The sequence below is a fragment of the Rhamphochromis sp. 'chilingali' genome (assembly GCF_963969265.1).
Source record: "Rhamphochromis sp. 'chilingali' genome assembly, chromosome: 17".
Classification (NCBI taxonomy): Eukaryota; Metazoa; Chordata; class Actinopteri; order Cichliformes; family Cichlidae; genus Rhamphochromis; species Rhamphochromis sp. 'chilingali'.
In genome coordinates this window covers 5,742,916-5,761,839 of record NC_137944.1, presented here as the reverse complement: position 1 = coordinate 5,761,839, position 18,924 = coordinate 5,742,916, and the positions used below count along the sequence as shown (strand labels likewise).

Below are 18,924 nucleotides of genomic sequence, written 5' to 3'. Positions count from 1 at the left end.
GGTGCATCTAAATCTGCAGAGCTGCTGTCATCAAAACCCTCAAACATCAAAGACAGTGCTGCGTCGAACTGAATGTGCTTCAGCACAATCATCCACTGTTTTTTTGTTATTGTGTCTGGCTTTAAAGATATTGTAACAATGGTATTCACCACCACTAAAACTTAAAACATTGCCCTCCAGTTACATCCAGCATACACTTTTACATACCTCAGATCACTTACAGCCTTACAGTCTTCCACAGACTGAATGTGGTATGTGACGGCTGTGTGCAAACAGGAATAGGACCCAAGGTGCAGACTCCGGAGACAAACTTAAACCAAAACAGCTTTAATGCTGAACGCAAACATAACATAACTGGGAAAAACTGAAAATAAACTAACACCAGTGGACTGGCAAAACACACAGCAAAATAAACGGTAGATCACGACACGGACACAGAGAAACACAGGGCTTAAATACAAAGAGGGAGCAATCAGGGAATGAATAACAGGAGGGAAACACAGCTGGGGCAAATCAGAACTGACGAGACAAAAGGAAGCGTAACCTGAACACACTAAGATAAGACAGAGACCTTCAAAGTAAAACAGGAAACACATAACACAGACTCACATGCAGGCACTACAGAGGGAACAGAGACGTGGGACCAGGGCAGACACAAACACTGACTGAACACGGGGATATAGGAACTAAGGATACACAGAGACGCGAACTAGACAAGGGGATACAGGTGATAGGGGAGACAGAGCAACTAAAGAAGACAGAGACAGAACTCAAAGAAACCAAAGACTAGAAAGTATAAATAATATAATAAACTCAAAAACCCTGGGTCAACGACCCAGGCATGCTAACACCCGGAGTCATAAACTTAGACTGGAAAAAGCCTTTCTTAATATTATTAGTTATAGGAGATCCCTCTTTACGACATATTTTTATAAGCAGGCTTTTTCTGTGCCTCCACTTTGAGTTATATCTGTGTTATATTATTTTTGTTGTTAATATTTTTTTAATGACAAGTTAAACTCTCTGTAGTTGGCAGGTTATTATAGCATTCTTGGGGAAAGTCCAGTTTGGTACTGTGATATTTGTGCTGTTTGCAGATTCTGCCCCCAAGGCTCATGCTATCATATCAGAAAAAATAGAGAGCGCAGCTGCGGATAAAATTTTTTTCACTTCACTGGGATCAAAGATGGATTTTTCAATCCAGTGGAAGAAGAGGCAAACAGCTGTCTCAAGTGGAAGAGTCTCATTCTGCAGGCAAATGGATCAAAAGATTGATTGTTGGTTCTGCTCTCCAGCTGGCTGTACTGTTTCTGAAGGGAAATTTCCTAATATCTTGGCCACTTGGGTCAAGTAGAATTTGGTCCCTTTCATCAGTCCTGGCACCTCATCCCTGATACATGAGCTAAGCATCAGCAGTAAAAACTAATGACAGGTGACGGATGCTAAAGCAATTTTATCCCCTTAACACCTATAATATTCAATACATCAGTTTTGATGAGTTTTGGAGGTAATTTGTGAGGTCAGACATTGATGTCGGATGAAAAGGCCTGACCCGCAATCTCCACTCTAATTCATTCTAAAGGCGTTCTCTCAGGCTGGGGTGCAGGCCAGTCAAGTTCTTCCACACCAAACTTGCTCATCCATGTCAAACTGTTCCCACAAAGTTGGAAGCATAAAACTGTCCAAAATGTCTTGGTATGCTGAAGCATTAAGAGTTCCTTTTACTGGATCTAAGAGGCCAAGTCTAACTCCTAAAAAACAACCCCACACCATAATCCCCCCTCCACCAAACTTTACATTTGGCATAGTGCATTCAGATGAGTACCGTTCTCCTGGCAACCGCCAAGCTCAGACTCGTCCATCGGATTGCCAGATGGAAAAGTGTGATTTGTCTCCACTGCTCCAGCGTCCAGTAGAGGTGTGCTTTACACCACTGCATCCATAGTGCTCATACACAGACCGGGACAAAACACAAGTGGCATCCTACCTCCTGGCTCTTCCTCTACCCAGACGGCATCTTTGCCAAAACCAAACTGTGTATTTCTAGTGAGGACATGTTTGAAGCTGCTTACCTCCTGCTGTGTGCTCCATGTGACACTGACAGCTTCAGACAATGCCCCAGCTCTCCCGAAGCTTTCTGAATCTCATGTGCAAAAACTGCTCAAGGGACAAGTTCACGCTTGAATACTGAGTGAGATACACCTAGAAACTTTCTTGTAATATATCAATCAGGCTCAGAACATTATGGAGATAGTACTTCTCCCAGGATGCTATGAACAAAAAGAGATGTGGAGATGGAAGACCACCTGAGCTACGGTTCTCATGCTTTTGTAAATCTTGAACAGAATCCAGTTAAAGAATAGATTAGAATACACATACGAGGATTACTGGGTTTATGCATGATTTATGACCTCCCCCCTCCAAAAACCTCACAAAACAAAAACAAAACACACTCATTGTGGATCTGCTGATGAAGATGATGATGTACGACACTACGCATTTTCAAACCTGATAATCAATCAATCAATCAATAGCTTCTAAGATGGCGCTGGAGTGACGGCAGCCTTTCCAAGTAGCTCTGCAACACCGCACCTTTTTTGTTAACTTTAACTTTTTTAGACTAGGCTTTTCAAACTTTTTTTCACCTTCCTCTACTTATACCTCTTAGATATAGCGATACAAGATGGATAATGCACTTTTTAAAACTTCTGGAACCAGTTCCTTCATCTATTCGAGAGCGGAGCTGCTGGCACTAAAAACAAAGGGACAGACCGGCATGCGACACAACATCCCGGCCGAGCTAAAGAGGAGCTACAGAGGCTGCAAAGCTGGAGCGAGGAGAGCGGATCACCGGAGGCGATTCAAACCATCAATCCCGACAGTGATCATGGGCAACGTGAACTCGTTACAGAATAAGATTGATGAACTGTGCGCTCTGAACAACCACAGACTATACCGTGAGTGCAGCTTGTTTATCTTCACGGAGACGTGGCTAACCGAGCTAACGCCGCAGGCTAACGTAGACCTATGCGGTTTCACATCCGTGAGAGCCGATAGGGACACGCAGGCCAGCGGAAAAAGCAGAGGTGGGGGACTCATTGTCTACGTTAACAACAGATACTGTAACCCTGGACACGTCTCCGTTAAAGTTTCGGTATGCCGTCCGGACCTGGAGCTGCTAGCTGTTAGCTTGCAGCCATATTATCTACCTCGGGAGTTCAGTCATGTGATCTGTGTGTGTGTTTACATCCCTCCGAGGGCCGACGCAACAGCTGCCTGTGAGAAAATACACACAGTCACAGCAAGACTTCAGACACAAAACCCTGAGGCTTTCATTATTATATCTGGAGACTTTAACCATGCCACACTGGACTCTACTCTGGCTGCTTTTCACCAGTTTGTGAATTGTCCCACAAGGAGCAACAGGACAATTGACCTACTGTATGCTAATGTGAGAGATGCATACAGAGCCACCCCCCTCCCCCCACTAGGGAAGTCAGACCACAACCTGGTTTACCTACAGCCACAATACACACCCCTCGTCCAAAGGCAGCCGGTCTGCGACTGGGGAGAGTGCCCGCCCTATGGAAGACATCCTGCATCGTCCCGGTCCCCAAAAAGAACCGGCCCAATGAGCTGAATGACTTCCGACCGGTGGCACTGACGTCACATCTTATGAAGACTCTAGAGCGGCTCTTCCTCAACCTCCTCCGACCACAGGTACAACATGCCCAGGACCCACTACAGTTTGCATACAAGGTGGGTGTCGGAGTGGAGGATGCCATCCTGTACCTCCTACACAGAGCCCACTCACACCTGGATGGGGGAAAAGGCACGGTCAGGATCCTGTTTCTTGACTTTTCCAGTGCCTTTAATACCATCCGGCCCTGTATGCTTCAAGAAAAACTGAACAGGATGGAGGTGGACCCCTGCCTGGTGGCTTGGATCTCCGACTACCTCACCGACAGACCACAGTACGTCAGGCTGAAGGACATCACGTCTGACACAGTGGTCAGCAGCACAGGAGCACCACAGGGAGCTGTGCTGTCCCCTCTTCTCTTCACCCTGTACACCTCTGACTTCTGCTACAACTCTGAATTATGCCACATTCAGAAGTTTGCAGATGACACGGTCATCATGGGGTGTATCTGGGATGATCAGGAAGAGGAGTACAGAAGTCTGGTGAGGAACTTTGTCGCATGGAGTCACACAAACCACCTGCAACTCAACACCTCAAAGACTAAGGAACTGGTTGTGGACTTCGGGAGGTCTAGAGCAGGTCCACTGCCGGTTCAGATAGAGGGGGAGGAGGTGGAGGTGGTCAACAAGTACAAGTACCTCGGGCTGTGGGTGGACAATAAACTGGACTGGTCATGCAACACAGAGCACCTGTATAAAAAAGCCCAAAGCCGACTGTACTTCCTCAGGAGGCTGAGGTCTTTTAACATCTGCAGGAAGCTCCTGAGGATGTTTTACCAGTCGGTGGTTGCTGGAGTACTTTTCTATGCTGTGGTGTGCTGGGGGAGCAGCACAGCAAAGAAGGACTCATCCAGGCTGGAGAAACTGATCAGGAGGGCTAGCTCTGTGGTCGGCATGAAGCTGGACACTCTGGTGACAGTGGCAGAGAAAAGGACATTAAAGAAACTGATGGACATTATGGACAATGCCAGACATCCTCTGCACACGGCCATTAACAACCAGAAGAGTCTGTTCAGTGACAGGTTGCTTCTCCCAAAGACAAGAACTAACAGACTTAAAAACTCCTTTGTCCCACACGCCATCAGACTGTTTAACCCCTCCCTGGAGGGGAGAGGGAGGGGAAACAGGAGGACAAAGGAGGGGGGAACAACTAAGCTGTAGTGCCTCTTCACCTCACTGTGCAATACTTTTGTAAATAGTCAACGGTGCAATAGACTCAATACTTGAAATGTGCAATTCACTTGTATTTTTATTTTTATTCCTATTTATTCTATTTATCCCCTTCGTATATTTTATTTATATTGTCTCTGTATTTATATATATATATGTGTGTGTGTGTGTGTGTGTGTGTATTATATATATATATATATATATATATATATATATATATATATATATATATATATATATATATATATATATATATATAATATTCTGTAACTCTGTAACTTCTGTCGGTGCTGTGCTTTTTTGGAAATCGAATTTCCTAGAGGAACCCACCCGAGGGATTAATAAAGTTCTATCTAATCTAATCTAATCAATCATCTGATTATGCACAGGTCATAAATCCACTGATCAGTTGCTTATAAGAAAGAAAATAGTGTTGGGAGACGGGAAGAGCAAAGATGCATTTCTGCTTGGGTAAAATCATAATCACTCGTCTGTCTTGGCACCCCATCCCCCATGCACAAGCTATATCATCCACTGAAATTCTCACACAAAACAAACACGCACAAACAGACACATACACTGGGGGTGGTGGTGGGGGGTTCTAGCATGCAAAAAGGGAGAGAAAAATGGCACAGCAATGGAGGCAAATTGTACAGATTTGGTGAAATTTGGAGGTGGCGACTGAAAGAGAAAGACAGCGAGGGTATTTTGGGAAGATGGATTATGCTGAGAATGGGAAACAGAGAAGGAGAAACACAGAAGCATGTAGACAGGCAGCAACAGAGAGGTGGGGGGAGTTCATATTGTGGAAGGGGGGGTGGGGGGGGTGTCAGTGGTGGATGGTGGGAGACTAGGCTACATGACGTTTGTTTCCATGGTGATGGTCTCTCCATCTCCCACACGTAGGGAGATGGTGCTTTAATGTGTGTCTGTGCTCGTGTGGATGTCTGCATATGTGTGTGTGTGTAATGGCATTTTGGTCAATAAAGAACCAAGCTCTTGTTGTTGACATAGTGGGCATTATATTGATACTGCATTAAAACCACGGCTATGAATGGTCCCAGCTAGCAGTCTGAAGCAGCTTTGCACAGTATCTTAACACACACACGCTTGCTGGATGAAGCGCTTCACACAAACCAACGTACAGGATACAGTCTGAATCCAAATAAGGGGAGCTTTTATGCCTGGGTTTTGCCAGGGTGAGAGCTTCTTCTGCCCATTCTGAGCTCTCGCCACCTTACTCTTGCAGGGATCACTTTTTATCAACTGACTTCTCTAGCCGTGTTGTATTTGGGATGCTTTGGATAGAAATGCTGTATTTATGGTAATTAAATAAAGTGGGAAAATAAGAGACAGCCACCAAATCCCCTCCATTTTCCACAGGGCTGCAGTGATAGCTGATCGGCTGCGATGAATCAGTCTGTTTTTCACCTGTGCTTCTGCCGTCCAGGCTTTTACTCACTGATGGCTGTAATAATGGTTAAAAATAGCACCGAGGGGGTTGATGCCTTGCCATTTGGCATGGAAATGCTATAGCAAGGTGGCAGGCTTTTAACTTTATTGGGCATAAATGTATCCAAGAGCTGCACCTCAGGTGGGGATTGGACGCAAGGGTAGCCTTGAGATGTCTGGGCAGGATGTTGTGCACAAACAATGTGTTTACGAGAGATGTGATTGCGCCTGTGTTGGAGAAAACAGGCTGATATCTGTGTGGGGCGTGACCGGCATGGCGAGAGGATTCGACTGTCGCGCCGAGCTGGAGTAAGGAGGAGGAAGAGGAGGAAGGGAGGGGAAGTGGCTTGGGAATGCTGCAGAATCTTGAAGCCAACGTCGCCATCTGGTGTCAGATGAAAGTCAGGGCAATAATGAGGAAATGTAAAACATCAGAGAAAATGTTATATTGAGTGCTGAAAAATAGTGCACAACTACAAAACTAATCTCGATATTTATAGATATAAACTATATAATAATATTATTTAGCAATGTGAACAGACGCACACATTCTCTTGCCAATCATCCACTTTTAGGCAGATAACCACACACTCAATTGAGCATGCAGGGCCAACATCATTCATTCAGGGGATTGGCAGTTTTCCATGCCAACAGTGGAGCAGATAATTCAGGGTACACATCCGTTTCACTCCATTGACTTGATATATCACTACTAGCACCCGCAAGAATCTGTCTGGCTATGTGCTCGTCTGTGTCACACGTCTCTCACATTGTTAACATTTTTTTCCATCTCTTTCAATCAGACTCTGTCAGACATGAGATAAAGATATGACAAATTAGAATTGTGCTCTCCTATTTTTTAGTGAAACAGTTTGGGAGAGCACAGCAGAATACCACACATGGGTCAAAGCTCTCACTTGAAAGCTGCAAAGTGATTCACGAAAGATTTATGAGGCAAATACGTTTTTGTACCAGTGTCATGACAATGAAATGAACAAAAGTGACCCTCTGAGGTCTAAGTCACCAAAGGTGGCAACCCTAATGTTAACCCTATATGTCCCTATATGAGAAAGATGAAACTGACTTTTTTTCTGTTGTAACTTTTCTATTTTTAACGTATATAGTTTTGGAGGTGTGCAAGTTAGAATGATAAAAAGAAAAATGTTTGGGAGAACAATTTAACTGAAAACAGCAATTACTTCTTTTTAAAATCATCAAATGTATTTTGTTAAACAATCAAGCAGATTCAGTTCAATTCTTTTTATTTATACAGCACAAAATTGCAATAAAAGTCACTTCAAGGCTCTTTATATCGTAAGGTGAAGACCTTACAATAATACAGAGAAAGCCCCATAAGAGGACCCCTTATGAGCAAGGGCTTGGTGACAGAGGGAAGCAAAAACTCCCTTTCAACAGGAAGAAACCTCTGGCAAAACCATGCTAAGGGAGGGGCAGCCATCCAGATTGGGGGTGGGTGGAGACACACTGTGGAAGAAAGCCAGAGTTTAAGATCAAGATAAGACTGGAGACAGTTATCATTAAAAGTCATTAAAAGTCATAGTATCACCTAAAACCCTCTATAGGGCATTCAGTGAAATACTTTATTAGAGTGGAGAGAGTATGAGAAGACATGACAATTAGATTTTTACCTCTGTGATTTCGTTCAATAATTACTTCAAATATGATTACCATATATGGTTCTTTGCCACACACAGGGTTAGGGATCTATGTGATCTATGAGGGTTTTTCGAGTCTTTCAGCAGATTGTTTTGATTTTGGCTCTTTATGCATTAGTTTTATGGCCCAAAGAAAAGCAAAATAAAAGAAAATAGTTTTAGGCCTCAGGTGGCCACAAACCTAATCTCCAAAACACCTAAACTTAGCTTGCTGTACTTGTGTATCCGGTTGTTCAGTGATGACGCGACGAATCCTACTTCCGGGTCTAAAGTAGTCTGCGTTTAATATGGCTTTTGTGTTGTTAACATGTTTAATGTTATGTATTTTCTTCTATTTGATCTCAAAAAGCTCCTAAAACAGTCAGTGATCACTGTTGACCTCCCTCGTCTTTTATTACCACTAATCATTTATTTAAGCTCAGTTTTTAAAACCTTAGGATGTAGCTACAGCCCAGCCCATGCAGCAGTATATGAATGACTAACCTCGTATTGTGGATGGATTATCTCAGTTGTTCTCCTGGCTGACGTTTGGTCCTTTTACAGCATCCTGCCATGCGATTACATTTGTCCCTGACCACCGAGAACACTCATGGTAACTTTTATCGAGTGGAAAAAAGGTTAGCTTGTTTATATTATGCTAACATAGCTGTGTCGCTAGCGGTCACGTAGACCATCATTATATACCAGCTAGCCCAACTTCAGTAACCCTACAAACGTCACTGCTGTTTAGTTTTCTGCCTTCATTTATGCTGGAAGTGATAACAGAGCTGTACGTTTTAATTTGTTTCCAAAACCCCGCAGTCAGGACATGCTATATTGTATGGAAAAAAGATAGATAGATAGAAGCTAGCGAGCTAACTCCCTGCTAACTTCTAACTCCGTTAAATGTCATAAATTCCGTTTTCATGGATGCCTGGATGTTAAACTCAATTGTTACACCTGGTAGAGCAGAACGCTGATCATTTTATTAAAGATGAAAGACTTTAGACAGTTTTTCAACTCTCAGTAATGCCATAGTGATCGTTTGATATATGGACCTGCAGCGGAGTTTAGACCCAGACACGGCTAGTGACGTCAGACTGAACAACCGGATTATCCAGTTGTCTGCTAATATGTTAGTGTGATTAAGGCACAATACATCAATAATGCGTTATTATCTGTAGACAGTGTTGGGGAGTAACGGAATACATGTACCGCCGTTACGTATTTAAAATACAAAATATGAGTAACTGTATTCCGTTACAGTTACCGTTTAAAAAGGTGGTATTCAGAATACAGTTACTTTGTTGAAATAAATGGATTACACTGCGGTACTTTCCTGTTTCATTTTGTCGCGGGTCAGGACTGTTTGGGTTTTGTTTGACAGCTACGTTCTGTTGTTCCAGGCGGCAGCGTTACGGTTGCCATGGTTACAGGGCGACGCTCTCTCTTTCTGCGACTGTGTGTTTCCTGGGTGAGAGAGCGCCTTTTCGTTGTTGTTGTGCTAAGCTAACAGGTAGAATGCTACAAGCATAGCTTTAAAGAATGTAGCATCATGGGCAGTGTAGTCCGTGTTGCAGGGAGAATGGACTGCCATACCCATTATGTGTCTGTGAGCGCGAGGAGGGAGAAAAAGGGGAGTGGAAAGGTACGAGTTGTCATCGAGAAAAAACGGGAGCTGGAAGCATGTAAATATAATAATAACCATTTCAGCCAAGAAGAGTGCCTGACGAGCCCAGTTGTAAGTAAGCTATTAAGACTCGACTGTACACAGTGTTCGTGTTTTCCTCCGAAAACGATAAGTTCCGTTGGAGCAGCCTGTCAACGCCTCTCTCTGTCTCTCGCAAGAAAAGTTGACCCACACAACAAAGTAAAGCTATTTTTCGGCTATGAGCCGACAGGGACCCCGCCGTATTAGTCAGAGGTCCCTTTACTACAGTTCGGAGTCGCGGACCTTCAGTAATAGTAATAAATCACACAGCAATAGTACATTCACGTTGTTGTAAAAAGCATGATAATATATTAAGTAATCCAAAGTATTCAGAATACGTTACTGTCATTGAGTAACGTAACGGAATACGTTACAGAATACATTTTGGGGCATGTATTCTGTATTCTGTAATGGAATACATTTTAAAAGTAACCTTCCCAACACTGTCTGTAGACATAAATCAATAGATTCTCTTGATATTCTGCTCTCAGTATGAAAACATTTAAATATTTAAGAAAGTGCAATCCGTTGGCTACAGCTGTGGCAAAGCTCAGGTGTTTGTCTATGAATGATTCCTTTATCTTGTTGCCTTGGATAATTTACATATTGTATTTTTAAGACTATTATATTTACATTTTTAAGCTCAATAACAGACAAGTTTAGAGTGACTTTTATATTCCCGTTTGAACTGTTTAGCAAACTGATTTTTGTTTTGTTCTATTGTAGTTTTACAAAAGAGCATAGTTACTTATGAGAAGCTTGAATAAAGTCAAGGTAAAGTTATCTGTCTACAGCTTTCAAGATGGAAACTCACAAGAAGGAGAAAATGTTTGAGATTTAATACAATCACAAAAACTTGATAGATAGATAGATAGATAGATAGATAGATAGATAGATAGATAGATAGATAGATAGATAGATAGACAGATAGATAGATAGATAGATAGATAGATAGATAGATAGATAGATAGATAGATATTTTGAATTCCATGAATTAATGCTAATGCTGGTACTCTTATTAATGAACTGAATAAACATGAAAAGCAAACCATCCTTTAAGGGTTAACTTTTCACATCATTGTAACAGGTTCAAAGAAGGTTCAAAGCTAGAGGAGCAAAGCCACACTGTGACCACTAGAGGGTGCTTGAGGTTAATTCATCAATTTAAAAAAGTAAATCCACCAAAAAAATAAATTCAGAAGTAGTACTTCGTATCGGGAACAGTTCTTTATGTTTAGCAACCTCGGCCTCGAGAGTGACACGACCCACTCTCTCTCACTGTTTGTTTTAACACAGGAGATGGATAGCTGATACCTCCCAGGAGTTAAAGGTCACACTCTCAACTTCACCAGCTGCCCAAGTAAAGAGCACAGATTAAAGGCCACACCTGTCTCTGTGATGAAGTAACAGGCCCTGTAGTAAAGGTTAGTTACTTTAGGTCAGTGTACAGAAAAAAACATAGCTCAAAACAGCAGAAAGATTGAGAAAATGGAATATTTTGCCATATGACAATGTATTAAACAACAGTGAGTTTTAAATGTCTAAGCTTATTAAATATTATTGGAACATTAAAGCTGCCACATCTTTGCTGTATAATGCACTGTTGTCCCAATCCCACAGAAAGAGACTGACTAAAATCTGTCTTCAGATCATTAAAAGTTGAAAACAAAATGTATAAAAACATGTTTTTATTTGACATGAGCTATGTTCCTTCTACTATATGCAGAGGATTGTAATGATTGGTAATACTACTTGTGAACTGTCTTTCACTTTTAGTTTGTTTATATGATATTCTGGACAACACCAGAGCGGAGCGGAAGGTCACGCGCCTCATTTCACCACCTGATTGTGCATGAAAATAAGAGTCGGAGCACTCTTACTACTGTTGGTGAGGTGATGAGGTTGGTTTTACATACTCACTTTAGGAGTTCCTAGACATCAGCCATGACACAAGGCATAATATAACCAGGACAAGGTTAATACCCCTGTTAACCTCTTACCATTGACCAGGTTTGTGGCAACCTGGGTAGCTTCATATGTACCCATCTATATGAAAATCTCACCTCTTTCTATCTGAATGAAAATAAGATAAGATAAGATAGAACTTTATTAATCCCTCGGGTGGGTTCCTCTGGGAAATTCGACTTTTTTTTTTTTCCTTTTTTTTTTTAAGATAAGATACTAAAACACAAGAAGTGTAAGACCAGAAACACACGTGCTTGTCCTCTGAAGTCAGCAGCATAGTGACCATAAAGATTTTTGGCATTGTTTTCACACACAAAGGTCGATGCTATAGTGTTTTAGCTTTTACAGGTTGGTATATATGAATGCACTCACTAAGAAACACCTGTACACAATGTTTATCCATGCAAATATCCAGAAGCTGGTGCACAGTGGCCTCTCATGACTGGTTACCCCGAGAGAAAGTCTACAATAGTGGCTTCCAGCCTTGACATGAAATCCAGTAGTCCAAAAGCCAACAGATGTGAATATTGTGTAACTTTATGAATTTGAAGCTACAAATCTTGAATTTATTCCATGAAATGCCAAGAGACTCTCAAAGGAACATGTTTTGGAGTAGGTGACATTTTCATTGAGGTTTAGGATATAAAAAAAAAACATCTGTATGAAATGAGGTAAATACAACTTAGAATAACAAAACTACATGACATGTTATGGCACTACTTTCTGTATCTTTACTGATAAATACAGGTTTGCTTCCATCAGCTAACAGATGAGAGTACAGAATAACTCACTCTATCACCATCTGTTGGATGTCCTTCTTGAACGTTGCCTGGACATCACTGCTGAACATCACCTGAGACTCCTTCAATAAGCTTCGAGAACTGAACACTACTTCAAGAAATTACAAGAACATTAGTCTAAGAGAGTTCAGTGTGTTGCCCTGTCAGGGCCAGATCTCTCTAAAAAGAGACGTTTAATCTCAATTTGCACAAGTCACAGCAAAATAACTTTTGTATGAATAGAATAGAGCTAAATACAGGACTAGGTTATAAAAATTCATTATTCTTTGAGCGAATAAAAGCCACTGACACTGGCTAGACCTGTGATGGTCGCAGCGTCTAGTGTGTGGCATATTTTTCCACTGTGTTTCTGGCATCCAGGTTCTGCCCCCTTGGCTTTCACATGCTTGGTTTCTCAAGTTTTTCCTTATGCTAATCCTGTGTCTCCTTGTGCTTTCTGCTACCTTAATTCAGGATCACTATTCGACTCACCTGCATTTGCCTCACTACACACCACTCACCTGTTTTTCTGCACAATCTCTCCTCTGAAAACACCTAAAACACATAACATCTCCCCTGTCTGCCCTCCTGCTCGCCCGTCACCTCCAGATCACTGAAATGGTTGGACTATCTACCACCGTCTACTGGACACTCACTCACCCTCCCCAGAACCCTGGTTCCCTCTATTTTGCAATTAAGCGTCACCTCACTACAACTCACCTTCTGCCACTGGTGCTCTGTTTTGCATTAACACCCCCCCCCCATTTTTCCAAGTGTTTCAGTGCATGAGACTCTCAATCCAGTAACACGTCCCAGTTATTCCACCGAATGCTTCTGGGTCCAATACACGTACCGGCCGTGTGACAGGAACAACAAATAAACTGATCTAGCTAGACGTGTGAAGAAAACAGTGATAACATATTACAGTTTTTCTCGATTGCTTAAACACTATAACCAGGCCTCTAAACTAAAATTTCAAAACCGTAACGCTATTGTTCAAAAAGCTCACCCATTTCCCTGAACTATAAACACTATTCCCTGCTTTGACACATGACTCAAATTTGGTGAACTGTTACTGCAAAACTCTACACACAAATCCCTACATTTTACAGTGCTTACACCATGTAGTCATTTAGAAAGCACTAGCATGCAATAATGTTAACTTAAGTCAGCATAGCTTGAGCTCAATTAGCACACAATTAACCAGGTGGAAACACTAGGAGTCAAAATTTAGCACACACCAATCAGAACCTGCGATAGATAGATAAAAGGGCCAAAGTCAGCTCATTCAGGTTTGAAACAATGGATCCAAAGAGATGCAAAGGAAGAGGACGTGGTGGAGAAAGAGGACATGGTGAAAGAGGAGGACGTGGTGGAAGAGGAGGAGGAGGTGGTGAAGGAGGAGGACGTGGTGGAGGAAGAGGACATGGTGAAAGAGGAGGACGTGGTGAAAGAGGAGGAGGAGGTGGTCTAGGACAACAGGGAGGAGGGAGAGGTGGAGGAGGACGTGGTGAAGGAGGTGGAGAACGACGGCGACAAGGAAGGGGAAGAGCAAGGGCAAGAAGACAGTCAGTCTCGGATGAAATTCGAGCCACTTTAGTTGACCATGTCCTTGTCCATGGGATGACTATGAGGGAGGCTGGGCAACGAGTACAACCAAATTTGAGTCGCTTCACTGTTGCCTCCATCATCAGAACCTTCAGGGAGGAAAACAGGTAGGTGTACTTGCAGTAAGACTGCTTTGTACAGTAACGTTTAAGTTACTGAACTTATGTGTCTTGAGTTTCAGTATGTTTCCATTATTTGCCTGTAAAATGACTGTGTGACAGTTACAGTAATGAGTGCTTCTATTTTTGTAGGACACAGAGACGACCACCTGGTGGAGGCAGGTTAAGGCTTTTGTCGGAGGAGCAAGAGAGGGAACTTGTAAACATGGTAATTGCAAATAATGTAATCCGCCTGCAAGAGATTCAAAGGAGAGTGATTGAGGATGATCATCTTTTTCGAGGCATACATGCCATCAGCCTCTCCACAATTGACCGCATCCTCCGAAAGAATCAATTCCGGATGAAACAGGCATACCGAGTCCCTTTCGAACGAAACTCTGACAGAGTGAAAAACCAACGTGTGGAATATGTTCAGGTATGAGTTTTGATACTGTATAAAGTATTGTGTACCATCACAGCATGGCAGTTTATGCTGCCATTTCAGCACTCTTGAACTGTGGTTCAGGGTACCGATTGACTCTACTGTGTTATGTGTTTTGCAGAGAATCTTTGAGATTGAAGGACGGCCTGTTCCCCATGAAATAATCTTTGTGGATGAGGCAGGTTTTAACCTGACCAAAAGAAGGAAAAGGGGGAGGAACATAATTGGCCATCGGGCTATTGTAAATGTCCCTGATCAGCGTGGGGGGAATGTCACTATGTGCGCAGCCATCAGCCAACGAGGGGTACTCCACCGCCATGCCGTACTAGGACCCTATAACACTATGCTTCTCCTTGCTTTTCTTGATGGTTTAAGACAACATATGTTCCAGCTGGACTACAGGGAACCAGCACAGCCAGAGCAGCCTCACTACGTTGTTGTGTGGGATAACGTCAGCTTCCATCGCGCTGCTCTGGTTCGTGACTGGTTTACCAATAACCCAAGGTTTTCTAATATCTTTCTGCCTGCATACTCTCCCTTTCTAAACTCGATAGAGGAGTTATTTTCGGCATGGCGGTGGAAAGTGACCGAGAACCTTATGTCCATGTTCACCTCCTTCAGGCCATGGAAGAGGCCTGCCTAGACATATCAAGTTTTTCCTTATGCTACCTTAATTCTTGCATGCCAGGGGTGGATCAGGCATGCAAGAGGATTTTACCCCCGCTGCCTGGCTGGGGCCAATATAGCCTGTGATGTGGATGAGATTCTCTGGCCTGACCCAGACCAAAGACAAGATGCTGAGGTGGGATAATGTTTCTGGTGTGTGTTGTACTGTATAGTACATGAATGACAATGTGCCACTGTACATACATTGGTTGCGTCTTTTGTGTTTATCATGTGACAAGGGTTTTGAAGGGGAGAACCATAAGCAACCTATTTGTTTTGGAACTATTGTTTTGAATTAATTGTACCAGTGTGCAAAACTCTGTTGTAGTGTGTGTGTTTTTGAGGGCTTGTGTTTGATGTCTGTGGGCAAAGTTTGGTTTTTCAGCAGGAGTGAATAGTTTTGGGTGTAGAGCTTCATTTTGACCTGGAAATAGGATGTTTGGGAAATTGAGTGAGATGTTATGGATTTGTGTTTACTGTTGTGAGGATATGAGGCGTAGTTTCAGGAAATGTGTTTTAGCAATCGAGAAAAACTGTAAAACAAGTACTATGTGTCCCATCTCTCCAATACAGAATATAGATTATAAAATACAAGCTACAACCACAAAAGAAGAAGTTTTATTCTTTTACCAGTATAATAATAAACTTCACCATATGCAGAGTACTACATGATAACGATAATGCTACTTAAACTGTTTGTCAGCTGTCACCAAACTACCTTTAGTTTGCCTATATAATAAAAGACAGGAAGTTCACTTTGCTAATTTCACCACCTGATGATTCATGGAAATAAGAGCCTAAGCTCTCTTTCTGTGTCAATGAGGTGATATCTTTAGTTTTACATAGTCATTTTAGGATTTCCAAAACCATTGATATTAATCAAATGTGAGTTCCTGGATAAAAACAAAAACACACAGAGTGTAAGTTTGCATACCCTCCGCATTGTCTTTTTCTACCCACGTGCTCTTGGTTTCAAAAGAACTCTATTAGCATTTTCTCCCTCCATATTCTTTGTCTTTTATCTGTTTCAGGGCTGCAGGAACACTGGAGTCTACTGCAGCTGACATTTGGGAAATGGTAGTATACATCAGGAGGTTTCTAACAGGAGGCTTCCAGCTGATTGGTGACGGTGCTCACTATTGCACCCCCATGACACCTGGTGGTTTGATACACCTAAGTAGAAGTTGTTCATTGTCCTCTATTTCAGAGTCATTGTGTCACATCAGCAGGTCGCCTTTGGGATATGTTAAATCATTAGCTTGGTACCATGAAGCTGAAGTTGGCAAATCTTTAGAAGTGATGTGTTACAATCCAACATTTAATAATTCTTCAGCTATATGTAGGAGAGAGCACTTTTTTCTCTGACATTCACATGGACTTTCTCTTTTTACTTCATTCCACAGAAAAAAAAAGGAAATATAAGTCTATGAAGTTTAGCCACACTAGAGGGATTTCCAGCATGAGCTACCTGAATAAAATCACCCCAAAGAATCTGATTTAATCTGAAACTTTTTTTTCTGGTCACACCAGAACGGAAGGGTGGACATTCCCCTTCAAGACTTTCTGCTAGAGGACAGAATTCCTGGATTCATCAATTACTGCAAATTCTTCAGGTCCTGAAGCAGCCAAGCAGCCCCAGACCATTGTACTACCACCATCATTTGACTATTGATCTGATGTTCTGTTTATGAAATGCTGTGTAGTTTTACGGCAGATGCAACAGGACTCAAACCTTCTAATATCAGAATTTTTTGATCATCTGATACTTTGAAGTATGACAAAATGCAAAAAACTAACAACAGAAAGAGGGCTTTTTTCACAGCACTATAGGGAATGTTTCCCTCTAATTTTTCATGTGTCTGAGCGAACACACAAACTCCCTGAGCGATCACTTGGACCACTGTGAGCAACAGCAGATGTGTGCTGGTGATGGGATTTCCGGCTCTTTTTAGAGAACTGGCTCTTCAGGTTGTTTTGTTGCTTTAATTAATTTATTATTGACAATAATATAAAATTAGAAAAGGAAGAAGGACAGATGCAACAACATTGTCATCCCCTATATAGCCGGTGTATCAGAAAAACTCAGGAGAGTTTTCTCCAAGCATGACATCCCGGTGCATTTCAGACCCAGCAACACGCTCAGACAAAAACTGGTTCACCCGAAAGACAAAACTCCTAAACACAGACTTAACAATGTGGTGTATGCTGTACAGTGCAGCGAGGAATGCCCAGACCTCTACATTGGAGACCCCAAACAGCCACTTCTCAAGCGCATGGCACAACACAGAAGAGCCACCTCCACAGGACAAGACTCAGCAGTCCCATCTGCATCTTAAGGGACACTCTTTCAAGGATGCCAACGTTCACATTTTGGACAGACAGAACAGATGGTTTGAAAGAGGAGTGAAAGAAGCCATTTATGTCCACTGTGAGCGACCATCTTTGAACAGAGGCGTTCTGTCTGCCATCTATGATCCAGTTTTGAGTTCCCTCCCCAGACACGTTAACGCCCACTCACATCCTGGGCCATCTGACCTCAGGAAATCGCATGATAAGGTGGGGCCAGGTCTCACAATTAGTGATGGGATTTCCGTCTCTTTTTAGAGATCCGGCTTTTTCGGTTCGGCTCACTAAAAAGAGCCGGCTCTTTCGGCTCCGAACCGGCTCTTCAGATTGTTTTGTTGCTTTAATTAATTTATTATTAACAATAATATAAAATTATGCACAAAAGGAATTACTAACGTAAAAAAAGTGGTTTTATTTATATATGTTTATATATAAATATATGCGGTGGCACCTAGAGACAAAACACGTACAAACTCCAAAACACATTTCTAGCATGAACTGAACTTCCAAAGCAAAGCTACTAGATCACTTAAATTACACAATTGAAAGCATGTATGTATTGTTTGTGTATTCATACACAAGCACTCATATATATTCAAATAATTTAAAAAAAAGTTCATTTACCTGTTACTACCACACATCAAATCCGGTCGTTGGTACTTGCTGGCTTGTGTAGCCACAAGATAACAAAAGCTCAATACTGCGCCCAGCATCCTGGAGCACTTCTGTTGTCTTTTGTATGTGTTTTGAGTTTTTATATGCTTCTAAGTTTTTACGTGCTTATGAGTTTTTACGTGTTTTGGAGTTTGTACGTGTTTTGGAGTTTGTACATGCTTCAGAGTTCGTACGTGATTTGAAGTTTATATGTGCTTCGTCTCTAGGGGCCACCATAAATATACTTTTATTTATTCACTCCACATAAAATGTAATAAATAAATCATATAATACAAAAATCAACTATTCACATTTCAACTTTTGACTATTTAAATTTTCAGCTTTTTCCTTTAAAAAATTTAAAGTGAAAACAACACAAAACACTGCAAACCACAACACAATTAAATATAAATTCAAATATGAAAACATAAAGAAGATGCATATTCTCTGTCATATGGGCCCGCATGAATAAACTTTCTGAATCCTTTATCATCTGCAACCGAAAATAGTTGTGGATGATTACTATACCTTTCTAATGTGATGTTGTTGTCCCTGGCTCTCCTTCTCTCTCTCTCCCTCTGGCTCTGTTCCTGTGCTACTGAGTATAACTACCGCCCCTCCCCCCTCTGCCCAGCGTAAAGCACAAGGCTCACGTGCAGAGTGAAGCGGAAAAAAAGTG

The 18,924-nt window shown here is 42.0% G+C and overlaps 1 long non-coding RNA gene across 1 annotated transcript; it reads left to right on the top strand.

The window, feature by feature from the left end:
- Positions 1-13,941: 13,941 nt before the first annotated feature.
- On the top strand, positions 13,942-15,143 carry LOC308385216. Its single transcript, XR_013969477.1, has 3 exons — positions 13,942-14,146; positions 14,291-14,573; positions 14,701-15,143. It is a non-coding gene; the product is annotated as an uncharacterized lncRNA (long non-coding RNA).
- The last annotated feature ends 3,781 nt before the right edge of the window (positions 15,144-18,924 follow it).